General features: G+C 51.6%; 1 protein-coding gene across 1 annotated transcript in view; it reads right to left on the reverse strand.

Annotated features, from left to right (window-relative positions):
* The window catches only part of LINGO1 (leucine rich repeat and Ig domain containing 1), a 154,927-nt gene that overhangs the window by 48,938 nt on the left and 86,468 nt on the right, over positions 1–19,521 (reverse strand). The window contains exons 4-5 of the mRNA XM_030498531.1: positions 18,719–18,889; positions 13,656–13,741 (exon numbers count right to left, since the gene is read on the reverse strand). The gene's annotated coding sequence lies outside the window, so the exon portion shown is untranslated. The remainder of the gene's footprint in view (positions 1–13,655; positions 13,742–18,718; positions 18,890–19,521) is intronic.

Consider the following 19,521-nt stretch of genomic DNA (forward strand, 5'->3'; position numbering starts at 1 on the left):
TTTGCAGCCAAGCAAGAAGTCTTCTCTCCAAGTTACGTCTTCCCTGGACTATTTCCTTCGCCTGTGACATCTCGGATACCCTTAAACACCTCTGCGTTTTTCAGTCCCACTTCCTCCTTGGAGTCTTTCCCTTCCCTTCTCTTCCTCATTCCCTTCTCACTACCACTCTTCACCTCTACTTTTACATTAGATTTCTCCTAACACTTCCCTTCACGCTCAGAGGAGGGCTCTAGATGATGCCAATGCTCCTTTCCCAGCCCACGGATCCTCCGATGCAGATCATACAGCCCGTGGGCTGACTCTGCACTCACTTCTCTACTCCAGGACCAGCTCCTGCATACAACACCCTTACTTTCAGGATGGGGCTGTCTTGTCCGTGGAGGACCTTGCTGACAGCCCCACATCCATGGGGTGTGCACCATTCCTGCGCAGGGCTCACCTGCCTTTGGTTACCCAGATAGCAGCCGGTGGCAGGAGAGAAGCTGATTTCCCCACTCGTGTGTGAAAAGCCACTGCCTCCCATAACCTACTCTCTGACTTGGAGCACATGCAGTGCCACAGGCCCTGACCTTCACATCCATCCACAGCGTAACAGTCCCTTACTCCTTATTTTTCGAGGAAGACACAAGATCAGATGCCTCCTCCTGGCCCAGTTTTAACCTTTCCCACCAAAGCCAACAGGAACCAGTATCATTCATGGCACCACTGACCCGCTCATTCTGCCCTGCACAAAGCCAAAGCTACTAAGAATGAGGAAAAACTATTGCAGGGTTGGGCTGAAGCACACTTACAGATTTATTTTCAGACAGCTTGATCCCATCATCTCTCTGTTCCCTGCAGAAGAAACAGCCATCTAGTTGTGTTTTATCATAGCAAACTTAGCAACAGAGAAGAAAAACAAGCACCCAGCATCCTGAGCATGAACAAGTTTGGCATGAAGACAGCCCTTGCTGCTGTATGGGGCTGAATTGTTAATAGTGCAGCTCCTGTAGATTTTTCATTGGGAGGGTAGAAAAAGGGAAAAAATACAAGAAAACAAAACCCCTTTAACAATGAACTCTCATGTTCAGTCAGACGTAAAAGACAGGAGAAGGGGGGGAGAAGGAGAGAGAGGAAAGGAGAAGAGACAATAGAAGAGAGTACTATTTCCTCTTCAAATATTTATTTTCAGGTCTGCCTTTGAGTGCTGCTTATTGAGATATAGAGCCTCACTGCGCTGCAGCTTGTACGCTCCTACTGCATGTCTCCACAGCACTGCCTGATCTGGACGGCCAGAGCCACCAGGAATTCCCATCAGCTCAGAGCCAGACCCCACAGAGCTCTCCTTTGGGTCCCTTCCCTGGGCCTCACCTCCAGCTCTCCACCCTGAGCCCAGCACCAGGCATCTGAGGCTCTGATCTGCTCCAAGTGCTGTGTTGACCTGGCACTCCTCAGCATCTTACGCTCCCTCAATACTGGCCATGATGCCCTCAGGGCAGCAGAGGTGGCCTTGCATGGAGATGAGAGATTCTCCAGCCAGTCAAGTGGGTGAGCCAAAGTAGTGACCAAGCAAGGTGATGGAGAGCCCCAGGCTGCTGGATGTGAGATACCTTGGAGGAGAGCCAGAGCTGACATCCTGATCACAGACAGCGATTAAGAAATTAAGCTATCAGAGAGGCTTTTTGGGAGGGGTGAGTGTCTGTGGTTTGGTCAGATGCCAGAGCAGGTCAGTAACATTTGTCCTTCTCCTCTCTGCTGCAGATGGAGGTCCTCCTCTGCTCCTGATCCCAACACAGCTCCCTCCTCCCACCACCACACACCATGGAGGGGACACAGCGGCAGGCAGGAGAACATTAGGACTCTGTGAGGCAGTGAGAGGGCAGAGAGGGCTTGAACACAAACCATCTGGAGAACTTACGCCTGGCAAAATCAGCTTAATCTTCCCGTGAACTATAGTCTCTAGCTATAGCTCGAGCCCTTTTTTGCAGGGAAGGATGGGAATCTTCAGTGATGCTGATACCAGAAGCCATTCTCCACCCAGCCCATGTCCTCTGGGCAGGAGGCAAGTCATGCACAGGGTACACTGCTGTGAGCCACGCAATGCAGCCTGTGGGGCATCCAGAGCAGTCCTTGGAATGGGGGTCCTGCCACCACACAGAAACACCTCCACGTGACAGATTACACACACAATAGCAAGAGCCCCCATCCATTATGTGAAACACTGCCAGCCTCCAAATAATGGGGCCTGTGGGTCACAGGGCAAAGTCCTCTCAGCTAGAAAACATGATTAGTCCTAACTCCTGTGCAGCTCAGCTCCATGTACCAGAAACCAGGACAGCCACAATGCATCTGCTCATAGCCACTTTCTGACCACTAAATTACATGACACCATACCAAGAAAGCTGTATTTCCTTATCTGAAAGGCTGTGCTGGGAACCACAAGGACCGAAACCGAGCTGTGTCCCCAGCCACACACCTGAGTGGAATGGACTCTCCCAGAGCAGCACGCACAGCCCTGGCATCCCAACCACCACATCCCCATCCCCTGTCTCTCCTGGTGCTCTCATGTGCTGTGCTCATGCATGCCACTCGCATGCTCCCCCCCCGTGCGTGCACATCTGCACTTGCACGCCTGCAGCCACACACAGACAGCTTCCTCTCCATGCTGGGCCTGAGAAATATTGATTTCTTTCCCCCCTGCAATATTTCGCTTGGCTGAGCAGATTTAGAATTGAAGAGTCAGACTCTGCCTAGAGACCAGAACCATATTTAATTCCACGGTTTAAGAAGCCCTGGAGCAGGTTATTCTTATTTTAAACTACCAGTGCATTTAAAAGCAAGTGACATTTCAGGGGGATGGGATGGGAGGTGGCTGGTGCCCTCTGCCTCGGTCCGGCTGGTGCTGGGAAGGGTTTTGCAGCTCCATTGCTGCTGTGCCACAACCCCACAGCCCATCATCTGCTCTGCCCGCACCAGGGGTGGTGGTGAGCTCACGATCAAAGCTCAGGAGACCCGATTCCATGTCTTTCTAACCGAGGAGAAATGAGAGGGAGAAAAGAGAGGAGAAAGAAAAGGTGTGAAAGCCTCTGATGGAAATTGCTCGGTGCATTGAGGTTTCACGACTCATATTGTCTGCTCCCTGTGCCCAGGCCCTGCTCATGGAGGAGAGGCCTCAGTAATGAGCAATTTGTGGATATTGAACAAAGACATGATGCCTCATCCATGATGGTACATGATCATGGAGCAGTGCTGCTGGAGGGCACATCATCCACATCCACCTCCACGACAAAGGCACCCTCCAGCCTGCTATCAAGTAAGGGCAGGCACTTATCTCCACAGCCACAGCTCCCAGGTTTCCAAAGGAGTTGCAACACTGATTTTTAAGGAAGAAGTAGGGGATAAAAAATGCAATAGCGAAGGCTCACCCAAAGCATCTGTGAGCCTATGCCAGGTCCACGCAGCTGTGCACAGACCAGAGTTGGCACACACACACTGCTCCATGCCATGCAGAGCATCACTGCCACCTAACACAGTGGCAAAGGAAAGCCAATTTGACCTCAAAGCAGAGGGTCCAGCTCAACAGAAGGGATGTCCAAGTGCCAAGCAATGGGTGAAGGTGTGGTGGAGAAGAGGAAAGGAAGCACAGGTTCCTACATGCTCATCTCCCCACATCACATCTCTAAGGATTCACAGCACAAGCAATGACCATCAACCTGCCCCGGCTGAAGCCGTTTGGACTGTGGGTTGAGCACACAAGCCTCCACCACCCCTCTCTGCCTCAGGAACCATCTCTGTGTCCCCGCCATCCCCAGTCATCCCATGGAGTGACAGGCAAACAGAGATGCTCTTTGCAGCCTTTAAATAATGAAAATGAAGACACCAGTTGCTAGACACCTCAAGGGCACGGCAGTACGTGTGTGTCCATGTGTACACATGTGCCTACTGAACAGAAAGAGCTCAGCACCACAACCAACTGCTGCTCCAGGGTCCCCATGGGGCTGGACCTGCCTGCTCCTGCGGTGGGCTCAGCTGGGCTGCAGCAAGCACCTGGGGGATGCTCCTGCTCATAGTGAGCAGGCAGAGGCACCAGGCAGCGGCTCCTCAGCCGGGAGATGAGCCGAGCAGGGCTGTGGTTTGCAACCTGGGAGCTGTGGAACCCACAAGGAGCTACCATTCAGTGGGAGACATGATTCAGAGCAGAGCGAGCTGCGGGCTCCCAGGGGCCGGGGGTGAAGGCAGCGCCAGGGGCTGCGGTGCGGGCTCGGGACAGCTGCGGTACGGGGAGATGTAGCACCTACCACAGCAGCACATGCATCAGCTCGCTGTGGTCTGCGATGACACCAACCATCGGTAGCTGTGGCATTGTATTTTGACTGAAGCAGGCAAGCAGGAGAATGAAAATGGATCCGTTTATACAAGCTGTAACAGCTCTTGATATCTTTCCCCAGCTCTGCGCCTTGCTGGGGCTTATGTATGCAGGGTGAGATGGGATCACATCGGGCAGGGGGAAGGGAGGCTGCAAACTGCTCCCGGCCTTGAAAGCATCATCTGGGGCAGTGGGGTGGCACCCCATGGGGAGACAGAACACGAGAAGCCTGATGGTTTAGACCTAGGCAGGCCAGTGCCCAGGGCTGTGGGGTATGGATGCTATAGGGAACCCCAGCGCAGAGGCACAAGGCTGGAGGCAGGTACAGCTTCAACTTGAACTCATCTCTCTGGAAAACCACAGGTAGGGGCAGCACCAGCAAAGCTTGGTGACTTCAGTCCATAACAGGGGTAGGGCTGCTGTGAGTCTGGGCCCAGAGAGGGCACATGTGGGGAGCTGCACTCAAGGTCTGAGTGAAGAGGAGACAGCTGAGAGAGCAGGAGGAATGAAAGAGCCCCATTAGCTGTGGTAAAAGCCAAGGCTGTGAGAGCACATTACCATTACTTGTAATTATTTTTCCCATATTTTTGACAATTTAATAAGAATTAGCTTAATAGAAGAAAACGTCTTCTGTTAAATGCTGGTGAATCTAAAGTGTAGAGAAGCACGGCAACATTTCACTTTACATCTGGACATGCCTGAGGATTTACACAGTTCTTTAAAAGAAAAGTCAAGGAGCTTTCCAACCAAAGTTTTCTTCCTAAAGGAAAATGGCAATTACTTCATAGAGAAAACAGCACAATGAAACCCTAGGACAGTTTCTGGTGGTTTTCTGCCCAAACAATTCAGCAAAGCAGGCATGTCTGCAAGCTCTCCCAGTGCTGCCAAAGGGGCACTTCCCAACCACCACCATCAGAATGAGCAGCAGCTTCTACAATAGTGTGGCCAGCAGGACAGTGACCATCCATCCCCCTGCACTGGGCACAGGTGAGGCTGCACCCCAAGCACCCATGTGTTAGGTTAAGACCCTCACTACAAGACAGACATTGAGATGCTGGAGTGGGTCCAGAGAACGGCCATGAAGCTGGTGAAGGGCCTGGAGCACAAGTCCTGTGAGGAGCAGCTGAAGGAGCTGGGATTGTTCAGCCTGGAGAAGAGGAAGCTGAGGGGGGACCTTATCCCTCTCTACAACTACCTGAAAAGATGTAGTGAAGTGGGGGTCAGCCTCTTCCCCCAGGTAACTAGCAATAAGAGGAGATGGCCTCAAGTTGCACCAGGAGAGGCTTAGACTCGGTATTAGGAAACATTCCTATTCTGAAACAGTTGTCAAGCATTGGAACAGGCTGCCCAGGGCAGTGATGGAATCACCATCCCTGGAGATATTTAAGACATCTAGACGATGTGGCACTTAGGGACATGGCTTAGTGGTGGACTTGGCAGTGCAAGGTTAAGGGCTGGACTTGATCTTGAAGGTCTTTTTCTGACCTAAATGATCATATAATTCTATAATATCTTGTCTTGATCTGCTGAGACCAGCTGGCACCACCAGAGCTATCAAAGGCTTTGGCACAGGGGTGCAGCCAGGGTACCCCTCCTCTTCCTCCCCCATCCTCCCACAGCTCCAGCACAAGCAATAAACACCACAATGAAATGGCTTTAAAGAACAAAGAGTATATAAGGACAAAGTCAGAATTAATAAAAAAAAAAAACAAAACAAAAATAGCATTGCAATTAGCTAAACTGTTAAGAGAATAAAAAGGTATTAGATAAAGTTTCCTGAATGTCAAGTTGACACAGTTTGGGGTTTTTTATGTTTGGGAAAGGAAATGAGTCCCTTGAGTAAATCTCCCTGCTCCAGGGCTGGGTATTAAAAGCTTCTAGTGGATGTCACTGGCTGAGGTCCCTTTGATGTGAGCTGCTAGATGCAGCACACATCTCCCAGCCAACGCGACCCCGCTGCCCTCCTCCTGCATCCTCACATGGAGCTGGGCATGGGCAGGGAGGTGAAAGCTGAGCAATTGCCTCTCCAACACCACCTAAATGCCACCAGTGCAGTGCACCTTCTCATCAGCGTGCCTTTGCATCCCCAGCTTGCCACCTCTCCTCCAAGTAGGACAGAAGAGCGGGGCTGCTGTCTGTCACATCTCCATCACCTTCACCTCTCCCGCAGGCACCAGCAGCAGTTCTCCTCCTCTGGGGAAAGCAGCTTTCTTTAGCAGCACATTACCTGTCAGCAAAGGCTCCTCCCACTGGAGAGAGCAAAACCTTTCTTTCGGAGGAGGAGGGGGGATGCTCCCTCCTGGGGCACACAGCACCAGCCCCATCCTGCCACGAGAGCCAGCACCTTGGTGGCTTCACAGCAGGACCGAGACGTGGTCACTCCCCACACCTACAATGCAAACACCCAGCTCAGAAGCACTGTGCAGGCTGATGACATTATTTCATGCAAGGTCATTTATGGGCGATAACTACGGATACAGAGACATGTACATATGCATATAGATGTATTTCTGGATTTCTCCTGTGCTTTGTACGTATAACCCAGAAACTTAACCAGTGAGATACTGACAAACCCATCAAACGAAGCAATTTCTCTCAGACAATTGGTGGAGCTGCCTCCGATGTCGCTGTCTCACCACTGACAATAAGAGGCTCTTAAGTGTCCTGGAATTGTACTGTGAGTTTCCCAGTGCTCTCCCCCCGCCTTTGCTCCTCTCCCTCGAGCTCCTTCCCGTGTTTCTCCAGCAAAACACTCTCTTACGCAAATAAACATGCAGGGAGGCACAAAAGGCATTTTGTCTAGGATTTCAATACAACCACGTACTCCTCATTCAAATATTCAGCTCCAGCTTTCAAAGATCAAAACCACAGCATTGAAATGAGGTGAGGCACAAGCATCCCAAGCCAATAGCTCAAACTTCCCTTTTATTCCTGTTCTGGCTGAGGGAGCGGACGAGGAATCTGCTGTACCTACTGTGGTGGCTCATTCCCAAGGTGCCTGGGCACATCCAGCTCTGCCACATCACCCATCCCTTCTCCAGCTCTGCACAAAGCCCCACACAGCCATAGATTACAATAACATCCATTAAAGCCTTACGAGCCATGTCTGTGTGCAACACGGGTGCTATCAGTTCTCCGGAGAGGTGCAAGCTGGGGCTGGCACATCCTGGTCTGAGTGGGGAAAGCTCCCTGCTACCAGAAACCTGGAATGGGGTCAGGCCCAAGGAAGGGTCCCCACGTCCTGCACCAGCACCCAGAGAAGCCATGGCTCGCTGCAGAGGGAGGGTGAAGTGTCCTGGTTCCCTGGTGCACAGCATGGCCAGCACTGGGGCACCACTAGCACCCACCGCCACGTTCTCCCAGTGGAGCTCCACATGGGTGAAGTGTTCCCTGCCCCACAACATGCCCACAAGCCTCCCTTTCCTGCCAGAGACCATCCACCAGCCTAAACTGCACCATAGGCTCAGGTTTGTTAACAGGGACCTCCGCAGCTGAGCCTTTTAGCCCTCCTCCTTCCACCTCAAACAGCCCTTTCCCCCATGGGGACCTACATGATGGAGCAACAGGACTGAGCCCTGGAGCTGCTCTGCTCCTTTCCCCACCTTGGCAGGGAAGGTGCTCAGCAGGAGTCATGGGGTTTGGCATGTTTACTGTATAATATATGAACTCATACCAGTTTTACAAGCCCCTCTTGGCTCAAATCACATTGTAATTCTGAACAGCCTTAAACTCATTTAAATCCCAATAAAAACACCGCCCTGCATTTGCATTTGCCACTCGTCGGTCCCCGCGGCTGCAGTGACAGTGTTTCCTGTGGAATTGATAATGCTCAGGACACTGCATTCCAGAAGCCATCCCTCCCAGGCAGGCCTGGAACATACACTTAATAGGACCATTAAAACAAATAAACAGATGCAGAGAACGGTTCTCCAGGCTGATTTGGGATGATGCACAGAGCAGTCGGGTGCCAAAGCTTCCACAGTAACATCGGAGAGCTGCAGCACCAATGCTGAAACCTCAGTGTCCCCCTGCTCTGGGACCCCAGGGGAGGATGAGGCCAGGCACACAGCTCTGATAGAACAAGGACCCGCAGGCAGCACTGTGAGGGGTTCTTCAAAGAGGACAGGGAATGACTAATCAAGTGCCAGCAAGTACAAGCACTGTGGGTGCTGCGAGAAGTTGGTGCATGAATGGCACAGGCGTCCTGGGGGCAGATGGGGACAGATGCAAGAGCTTGCCCTGGTTTCCCACATTGCCTGGTGTGAGGGTGATATGGGGGAGCTGCTGTTTCATCAGCGTCATGCTGAGGGGAAGATGCTGTGACTGCATCTCACAGCGCATCCTCCATCCCTGGACCACCACAACAAAGCACCAGTCCTGCCCTTCCCTCCTCAACACAGACAAGTGGGGTTTGCTCTGGCTGTGCTGGAGGAGGCAGCAAGGGGCAGACAGGGACCTTGAGAGCCCCACCTCCCATCAGCAAGCACATAGGGCTCTCCCACCTCACTCCAGGCACAGCAGGAGCATCAGGTCAGTGCTGACCCAGTCCTTGCCCATGCCCAACTCACTCTCCCCAGCTCTGCTGCTCCCCACAGCATCCACATGCCCCTCCACACTCTCCTGCCTCTTTCTTCCATGTCCAGCTCTGCTCCATTCCCAGCCCACCACACCACTCACCCAGAACTTTATGCCTGGCTGTTCTTGATGACATTAATAAGCTCCCCTGAAACAGTGAGATTATGAGCTATACCCTTCCAGCAATAGAAATACTAATTATTACTAAGATAAATGGAAATATCAATGATGAAAGTCAATATTATTGCCGTCTTTGTTCCTGTTTGTTTTATTTGTAGATGAAAAGACCACTCAGCCCGTCTCACCAGGATGTGGCTGGGAGCTGGAACAGCTCCTCTTGGCAGACTCGTCCAGAGCCATGCTCCCATAAGAAATCATACTGCACACACACTTGCAAAGGGCTCTCTAAATCAGCAGCTCTGAAAAGCAGGCATCGGCTTTGATTGATTCATAAAACTGGAGCTGCCTCCATTCCCCCACTCCAGCACCAGGCGAGGGAGGATTTAGGGGAGGGGGAAGGTGCAATGTGGGTGGAAGTGATTAATTGTGGAACATGGCACAGCACTGGGAACGCTCCACAGTTTGCCTGGCTTTGATGCTCATGCCTTCATCCTCCTCACGCCTTCATCTCCCTCACCCAAGGCTTAGCCACACGGAGATGGGAACAGAGGACCCCTCCCAGGCTCCGACACTGATTCTCTCAAGCCCCACAGCAGTGCTGCAGCCAGGCCAGCACTCAACACCTACATTGCCTTATTCAGCAAGTCTGCTCCCTCTGTATATTCTGAGTCAGAGCTGCTGATTTCAGTGACAAGAGACCTTATTTTAAAGCCCTATTAGCCTTGCAGAGCTAACACAGTTAGGAGCGAGTGAATGGGATGCTAATTTGGGATCACACCTAATGCTTCCTGGAGCGTTCCCCTTTGCAGTGAAGCGGATGCACTCCCCACTGCTGGCTCCCACACATCTGCAAGGAGAAAGCAGTGGGATACACCCAGTGCACAGCCCAGAGTACAAAGGACATGGGTCTTGTTCCTAGTGCACCTCAAGGTGTTGCTAAATTGCGTCCATTCCCTTTCCAGTCCTCAGTCCCTCAGCAGCAAATATTCATGGGAACAAACCAACCCACTGACCCCCATCTCCAAGTATGAATACAGTGATCAGCTCCCTGTAATGAATACAAACCAGCCCATCTCAGGACAAGCACTCCTGCTGCCTCCCTCCAAATGCAATGAGACCAGGAGCACTGGAAGCCTTGCAGGAGTAATTATACCAGTTTTTAAAAGAGAAATCAGCCTGGTCTGAATATTTCATGGAAGGTAATTTTTTCTAAAAGCCTTCTTAAAACCCATACCCCCTCCTCTTCCCTCGTGCATGTCAGGGTGTAATGAAGCAGAAAGTATGAGCACACAAACCCAAAGAAACAAACTGCCATGCACACCCAGCTCCTGCTCCCGCTTCTTCCCAGTGTTTAACATTAATGTGACATCCCAAGCTGTGTGTGCACGATGCTATTTGGAAGAGCTGTTTGACTGCTAGAAAACCTCAAGTGCCTCCCAGCCTCACTAACACAGTACCACAGATAGTCCCCGATGGTCCCTGCCACAGCCTCAAGCATCCACATGGAATTGCACCACTGCAAAGCTCTCTGGAGCTGCTGGACCACAGCAGTGGTATCCAGGTTTGTACCAAGGGCCAGCGGCTGCATGCATGGTGCCATCCCTGGGCTGCACAGCCTGGATGCTCATTAGCACTTTGCACAATTAATATCCATTCTTGCAAATGTGCTACCAAGAAAATATTAAGCAGCAAAGATCTCTTTCTGTTAATAGCTTCATCGACCCACAGAGAAAGATGCTTTGAAAGAAATCTGGTTTAATCTAGAAAGCCAAGTGGGAACCAGGTAAGGAAAAGGTATTAAAGGCTTTTCTTGACCCTGCTGGGGGAAGGAGCAGATCTTCTGAAATAGCACCTACCAGAACAGGCCACAGGCACCTCTCCCTCCATTGCATTCCTTCTCTCCCAGATGTATATAACCACAGCTTTTGGGCCAGCCAAACACAAGAGTATTCACACTGTCCCATGCAACTTTCCTGGTAACAGCCCCAACCTTGCTGATACTCCTACTTGAGGACCCCTCCCTCTTCTGGGGGCACCATCCGGTCCCCTTAGGGGCAGCATGGGGTGGCAGGAGGTCCAGGGCAGGGTCTTCTGCCACATGGGCAGCCTGGCTCTGGTGCTTTGATTTTCCTTGCTCAGAGCTAGCAGGTTGTTCAGCACAATGAAGTTATCAGGGGAGGCAATGTTTTCCACCTGACAATTGTATTGCTCCTGCTCAAACAAGTGCTGACTGCACAGTGCAGCACACTCCCAGGACAGACACCTTCTGGTAAGCGAGCTGCCTTCCCATTCCTCCCCTCTCCAGCCCCTTCCCTTCATTCCTCCTGCATCCCCAGGTCACTCGCATCCTCCTCCCTGCTCCAGGACCCTCTCACGAGGGGTTTCAGGCTCATTGCAGCATAAGATGAGGATCCTGTGGTGCCTTTGGTCCCATTTATAGGCTTTTGACATAACCCTGATGCTGTGCTTAGTTGAAAGCCTGACCTATTGCAAGTGTGATTGCATCACCAGAGCTAGCAACACCAGAGGAGAGGGAGGACTTTTTTGGGAGCATTTATGGCACATGCATTCAGAGAGGAAGAGAAACATCCCTCAGAAACCACATCGGTTCAAAGACTCACTCACTCTAAACACTAAAAACTCATGCAGTAAAAATCCACTCAGGTTGAGCCCTGCCTCAGAACTAAATAAAACCTCTGACCACATCATCCAGCCCCAAGGTTCACAGTCTCCTTGGGGAGAGGGCTTACATGTGCTGGATGCTTAGGCCCAGATGCTCCCTCCCAGCACTGGGTCCTGCTTCACTGGAGGCTTTTGGGCAGGACAAGGGGTTGTGTGCTGACCTTGGGGTGCTCAGGACCCGAGAAGTGACTGCAACCCATTATTACACTCTATAGCACCCAGCTCCGCTGGTCTTGCACTGGTTAGTGGAGATACCAGGCTGGAGAAACAGACTACACCACCACCACCCCCCCTCCATCACCCCAAATTTCCTAGGAAATAACTCTTTTCTCAAAGGGAAAAGCACAGGAAACCTGAAACCACCTCATTTTCTAAATACTGTTCTTAGGAAAAAATCCTCAACTTTTGCAAATGCCACTCTGGAAGAAAATATCCAAATCTGAACCAAAACCAGATGGCTCTCAGCACTTGTTTGTTCAGGGAGGACTCGAACCAGCACAATCATTTCCCAGATGAATTTTGTTTTAATAGAAGGCCGCTAAGAATAAATGCATTGCAGGGCTTGCTGCTGAGAAGGTGTGAAGTCAGAAAACTGCTATTGCCATGGTCCCTCCACATGCTCCATCAGCCCTGACACAGGGGGAACTCCTCTGACCACACATCCTTCACACACAGCTTTTCCCAGGGACCAACCCACAAGGAGCCTGTGTCCATTCCTGCTTACCATAAAGTGGGAAACAGCAATAAGAAGCCAGAAATACCCCTCTGCAAAGCTGGAAATAGCTCTCCACCAGCCCCTCTCCTGCAGGAGCGAGATGCAGGGTGAGGACAGGCCCCTTTTCTGCATGCAGCAGGTTGAGCCTCTGCAGCCTGCTCTTTGCTTTGAGCAAAGAACATGATGGAAAAGGGAAATTACTTATCTGTGTGCACGCGTCAGTGTGAAAGCCAGTTCTGCCTCACTCTGCTTTGACTCTTTTTCCTCTCAACCAGGCGTGGGACATGCCTGCCCCAAGCAGAAGTGTCCTTCCCTGTGGCACCACTCCTGTGGAGTGGAGATCACAGCACTCCCCATCATCTCATACCAGCTGGGACAACATCCAATTTGAACAATCCCCCCCAGCTCTGGCACATAAGAGATGCTTGAATCATCCCAAGTTATTTTTTCCATTAGGAATTCAGAATTCTGCTCGAGGTGCCTTTTTCCTCTCTCGAGGACTGACATCTTGGGAATCACCTCAGCCCAGTCAGCTCTGATGTTTGCAGTCTCACACGTTGCTTGCATCAAGATGACAGTTCACAGATTCCACATGAGGATTTGTACATACAGTACAAGCTGGAACCTGCTCCCATTTCTTTTAACTGTCCCAGCAAAGGCGCTGGAAGGAGGCTGGGTCAGTGTGGAGAGCATGGGTGCCGTGACATGGTAATAGAGACATCTCAAAGACCTGCCTTTTGAGGACCCTCTTGCCTGCCCTCTCCTGGAAGGTGAAGCCATGTCTGCCCAGCATCCCCCAGGCTGCATGTTCAGCTCTCCATGGTTCTCTCCATGCAGGCAGAGTTTGCCCCTCACCGTGTAACACAAGGCAGAGCAAAGCCACCCACTTAAGCAGAGCAGTACAACCTCATGACAAAGCCCTTCTTCCTCAACAGTGCCACTGTCCATGTACTCATTTTGATGTTTCCTGGTAAAACCCTCTCCTGTGCAGAACATTTCCTACCTGTTCCAGACACACAGAACAGATTCTGGTTGAAAGCCACATTGCCTCATGCCCCAGGAGGGCTGGGTAGCAGCCTTGGACTACAGGGGGGAGAAGGCATTTCTACCACACTTATGGCAGCAGAAACCATTCCAGTCCCAGACTCAGCATGACAGAGGTATGCAAGTGTCACATGCTCAGCAATACAACAGTGCCCGAGCTCGTGTGCCACCTACCCAGGTCAGATGAAGGCAGGATGCTGGGCAGTCGGATGCCAGGGGCACGCTGGGCTTTGGCCTCTCCTCTGCTTTCCACTCATGCACTGTGGGCAAAATGATATTGCAATTAGGGCTTTAAACCTGGCATTTGAGAGGCTAACAGGAGGAGAAATTCAGGAGCTGTGAAGGCTTTTCCCCCTCTCCCTCCCAAAGGCAGAGCTTGGCTCAGCTTAATCTTCATCTGAGCTGGTATTTAAAAAGCTTTAAATCAGGCTGCAACAGACAGAAAAACACAACTACCAAAATTTAGTGGACTTGCTGCTGAAAGGCCCAGAATGAACTGCTTAACTGAAGCCATTTTCCCATGGAAATAGAGCAGGCCTGTACTTAGCAGAGCATTGATCTGCTGACAGCTACTGGGACAGATTTGGGCCAGAGCACTTGGGAATCGTTTGCAGTGATCTCTCAAGAAACACATGCATGCAAAAGCCCTCTGAAAAACACTCTGTTGTAGAACAGTGCTGTGGCTGTCTGCAAAGCCAGATAGCACTGACTAGCCAGCATGGGCTCACACTGCCCTCAGGAAGCACTCCTGGGCAGGCAGCTCAGCCCCTGAGCACATCCCTGTATCCAGCCTTGGTGGCTTCCAGGTTGTGGCCAAGGAATAAAATGCATCACACAGGACAGGAATTGCAAAGAACCAGAACTGCAGCAGGGTCTCACAGCTCAGGACCACATCAATGGGGGACACTATCCCATGGACGTGGGGTGTTTGGGGGTCCTCCCACAGATGCACTGGGATTTGGAGATGCTGTCTTGCAGCCAAGGTCAGCCCAAAACACCGTCCACGGCAAAGCACAGTTGCACCTCCCTGGGGACAACAGGTTGGGCTGTGCCGGATGCCAGGAGCTCCAGAACAGCCAGGGACATGCTGGAGAGGTGATACCATAGCTGTGACTATCCTGTCACACATGGAAAGCGAAGCATCCCACATTCACCTTTTATACTGCCAGAAATCATTTTCGATCACGATTTTCACTGTTTCAGGGACAAAGTCAAAGCAGGGGACATATTCCCCCTTTTTGTTTTGAATAAGGAATTATTTCTCTGAATCCTGAGCAGCTCCACAAGCACAGAGGAGCCTCAGGAGACAGGAACACTGCTGTAGGACTCCGCCTGCCCTTCCCAGCACAGGGACACAGCACTGGGCTGACCAGGAGCCTCTCACCTGCTCTTCCAAAGCAGTTATGAGCTGAGATAACCCAAGGAAAGCAAATCCAGCTCATTTCCAGAGGTGTCGAGTGCCCTTGGCACTTACTGGCTTTAAAGCCAGGTGCTCACTGCCCCCAGCCCTTGGCTAATTCTCACCCTCACAGAGTCTCCACAACAGCAGCGGGGTGAAAGATGACTTGGAAGACACATGGGGCAGGGAGGGCAGAGGCAAAGGGGGATGCAGTGCTCTCTCCACCTGAGCCACCCCCTTACACACAGAGCTTCTGCACAGACTGCATCTTGTAAGACCGATTCATGGTTCATTGTTTGTTGCGGGGGCTTTTATTCCCATTCTGCGAGTTCATATGGGGGTTGTAGTCAATACTTAAATCTTACAACAATCCCCAAAGCTACCAAAATAAACCTTCCATGTAAAAACTAGGAGCAAACCCATGCTTTAGGGGAATGCAATCTGCCCGACATGCCCGTTATGCTTCAAAGGACATCTGAGGTCCTAACGCTGCTCAAGAGCCTGCAGAAAGCACTGAAAAAAAAAAAAAAAAAGGAAACAACTTATTTGGTTTATTTATTTATTTTTGCTTTCACACATCACTTCTTTTAAAAGACTAAAAACATGTTTATGAGTTTAACATGTTTAAATGGATTGAAATCTGTTTAGTTGGGAAGGAAAACAACTCTCCCACCCCAAATCTCTTACGGGCTGGGACCTGCTTTCAATCCTTCCACCCACAGCAAATATTACAAATCCCTTTAAGTTGAAAGGCAGCTTCTGGGGACAGGACCTGTGTGGGGCTGTCCCCCACTCCTCCATCACTGCCCCCAGCATCCCTTACCCAGACAGAGGCAGGGACACTGAGGCAGAGGGGTCAATGAGAGACAAGAGACAATAAAGGCATCTGTGTAGGGAGAGCATCCAGGGAGGACAGAAAAGATAAGCCTGCCTTCCTTCCTTCCTCCTTCTCCATCAGCAGCTTTCCACAAGGAGGATCAATGCAGCCCACTGTAACTGCACTGTTGATCCATTTTTAATTAATGAAAGAAAAAACTAATCATTGAATTAAACTTCTCATTACTCCAGCTGAATACTCACTAAGTAAATTTAATTACTGTATGAATTGGGTTTCTCCCTCTTTCATTAGCTACTGATAAAGATTGGGGGGGGGGGCGGGAAGGAGAGATGAAAACAGAAAGAGAATGGGAGATGGGAATATTAAACGCAAAATCAGAGGTAAATGATTCAGCAGGTTTCAGGGGCTTTCTGTAAGGGCCTGGGGAAAGACCCTCCCAAGGAGGCTGGAGGGATTCCCTGTGGGATAACCCCCTCCTCTAACCTACCATCTTCAGGGCCCACACCACATGTGGGAATGCAAAGCCCCATAAGCATTGCCTCCATGCATCTACCCCACATCCCAGGGGCTGGTCCCTGCTCCAGGCACCCAGCAGCAGAGCTGAGCTCCAGCATGCTGCAAGGACTCCTTAGCCATGGAGACCACAGGGACCACCCTCCCCATCACACCCTGGGTTCACAGCCACCAGCAAACCAGCAGGCAGAGGCTTGGGCACAGCTGGCTTCCCTCCAAACAAGGGCAGACACTGAATTCAGACCCGCAGCAACCCTCCATCCCCTCTGATCTCACATGGATCTCAACAGCCGGTTTTTGCCTGTGCAACAAAGGTAGCATCCCTGTAACGCTCCAGCAGGGAGCCAGTGCTGACAAAAGCAGAGGAGCACACGAGGATGGATATCAAACACCTGCTGTCCCACCACATACTGAGACACCCGCCTGGTACTCGCTGTATTTTAAGGCTTTCTGCTGCAGTGGGAGTCCTGCACGCCCAGGCTGCCGGGAGCCGGGATGTGCCAGCACCACGCTCCTCCCAGGGAACCGGTGGCGGATGCATTCCTGCAGCACAGATTGTGTTTATGGCACGATTCTGGGTCTCTCCTACTCTCCCCACTACAACTCAGCCCTTCAATCCTCCTTCCTGATGAAGGGCATGAGCCATCGCAGGGCACGTACAGCCCCATGCCAGGGAGGAGCCTGGCAGCCCCTGCCAAGCACAGCCATCTCCCTTCCAGCACATGCCTCCACATCCAGCACTTCTGTTACGCGACAGCTGATAAAGTCACATTTGGGATAGGCTGGGGGTGGAGAGGGTGTAGTAGATCAAAAGTGCAGCCTCTTTCTCTACATAGCTTTTAACTGAACTGAGAGCATGGTGGAAGGGCTACCCCAGTGCTCATAGTGATGGGATTTGGCAAGTGTGGTCAGATAGGACAAGAGGAAACGGCCTCAAGCTGCACCAGGGGAGGTTTAGATGGAGATGAGGAACAATTCCTTCCCCAGAGGGTGCTCAGGCATTGGAACAGGCTGCCCAGGGCAGTGCTGGAGTCACCGGCCCTGCAAGTGTTCACACACCGTGTAGCCGAGGCCTCAGTGCCATGGGTTAGTGGTGGCCTTGGCAGTGCTGGGGAACAGTTGGACTTTATGATCTTAAAGGTCTTCTCCAACCTGGTTTATTCTATGACTCCTCCTTGTCACTGAGGGGCCAACAGGAGCCTGTTCAGGCTTCTTCTGCAGCCCCACGAGTAGGTTCTTGTTCACCATGAGGTACAGTCCCTCTGCCTCACACTGGGACTTATGGCCCTCAGTGCCCAAGTGCTGCACTTCTGTAAGCCATGGAGCTGCTGGGATAGGAGGTTCTCATTCCTATGACTTTACTACATCTGACTCCAACCCAAGCTGAGATGTTTGAATCCATCCCTCCATGCTTTGGCCACACAAACCAGAAGGTCCCTTCAGTGTCACATTTATTCCTCGCTCCCCTCAAACTGGACTCTCTGAAACAGGAGTCAGGGAAAGCATTGGGATAACAGGCAGAGATGCTGCTCTGCAGGGAGCAAACGGGGCTGGGTGGGACCTGCCACCCACCTGTGGCATCCAGCAGCAGCCAGGACATGGCAGGGTACCAGTGGCCACCACCACAGCCTCAGGGCTCCATCGCATCCCTGGGATGCTCAGCACAGCATGCTCTCCTCTCAGGCACAAGCTTTCTGCGGTAGCTAAATTTAGCTCCCGCAGCCTCTCCTGCCATCCCTGAAGTCATTGGTACAACATGTTCTGCCACCACAGGCTCTTCCCAAGCTCTCACTCAAAAAACCCCCAACAATGTGTAGTACATCCCTTGCATGCAGGTTTTGCAGCCACCAGTTCCCTGCTCCCTGCCCTGAGGGCAAAGCTCCTTCCTCCTGCAACCCTGGTGTAAAACCCATTCCACCACCCTCCAACCCCAACAGCAGCTTATTCTGAGGATAAGGGCTGGGAAAACAGGGGGGTCAGGGTTTGATTCCTTGAATTAGTGGCGAAATGGAGAGAAGAAAGGAATTCAGGTTGAACAAAGTGGGCTTTTTTTATTCTTTGCCATATTTTAAACCCTCAGTGATAATGTGGGGCTGAATGAAGCGTTTTGTTTGGTCTGAAGTGAAGCTTTCATTTTGTTTGTAGGTGGCTTCCCCCCCACACTGAAAAAAAAGCCTCCTAGAAAAAACTCAAAATGAAATGTCATCTCGGAACAGATGGCTGAAAGGTTTCATTTGGAAAATGTCAAAATCAAACTTTTCAGTGTTTCACTTTTTTTTTCCCCCCAGCCAAAACCACTTGCTAAATACAACCTGAATTCATGAGCTGCTTCTGTTGACTGCAACCTGAGTTATTTGGTGCATAAGCTGCTCGCTCGGAGCCTGTTTCACAGGCCTGCTGCAGCGAGGAGATTCACATGGAGCAACCAAGGAAGCAAACCCTGGTTCTTCTCCATAAGGAAAGGAAAGCAGAAGCCCAGGGACTCACCGTGGCAGCAGAGCTCTGCAGCTTCGTTCCGGGTGCTGGAGGGGTTTCCTGCGCAGCAGAGGAAGAGTGGGGTGCTGCAGCCCCAGGCGGGATGGACAGCGTGGTCCTGCCTGTCTCATGGGACCCAAAGCGCAGCAGCGGGGCACCTCGCTCAGCCCTGGACACGCAGCCCTGCAAGGGGAGGATGGGGAGAGCATGAGAAGGTGCTGAAGGGAGAAACATCCAATTGGGGCAGAAGAGGGAGGCGTTGGGGGCTGAGGCCAAGCAGAGTTAAGGCATTAGGGCAGGGTGGTAGCAGTAAGGAGCCCTGGCTGGTGCCAGGTCTGTTCGCTGGCTCCACTCTCCCCACCACACAATGGTTTCCATCGCCTCTTGCCCAGCTCTCAAGGTGCACTCGCCCATCTGTTTGCCAGCACAGGGCTTTCCATGTCAGTGGCCACACAAGAGAAGCAGGACAACTCCTGAAGGATCACACCAGCAGCAAACCCAAGCCAAGGGAGCATCTCCAGAAGGGGTTGCTCACTCCCCTCCACCCACAGCCATCGATCATTGCAACTAGCCCACACCACAGCAGCACAGGCAGACAGCCATCATGGAGAGCTTTGCCCACCCAACCTCTCTTGCTCAAGGAGAGATGATGTTTATCCCAGAGCTAGTCAAAAATCAGATCCCAGGGATAAGGTCTAACAACCATCCCTCTACTGAGGTGACTCCATCCCTACACCAAGGCCTGTCCCCCAGATGAACGTCTAAGCGATGTTGTAATGCTGGAGGGCAGTGAAACCACTGAACCACACACACAA

Source organism: Strigops habroptila, chromosome 9 (assembly GCF_004027225.2).
Source record: "Strigops habroptila isolate Jane chromosome 9, bStrHab1.2.pri, whole genome shotgun sequence".
Taxonomy (NCBI): Eukaryota; Metazoa; Chordata; class Aves; order Psittaciformes; family Psittacidae; genus Strigops; species Strigops habroptila.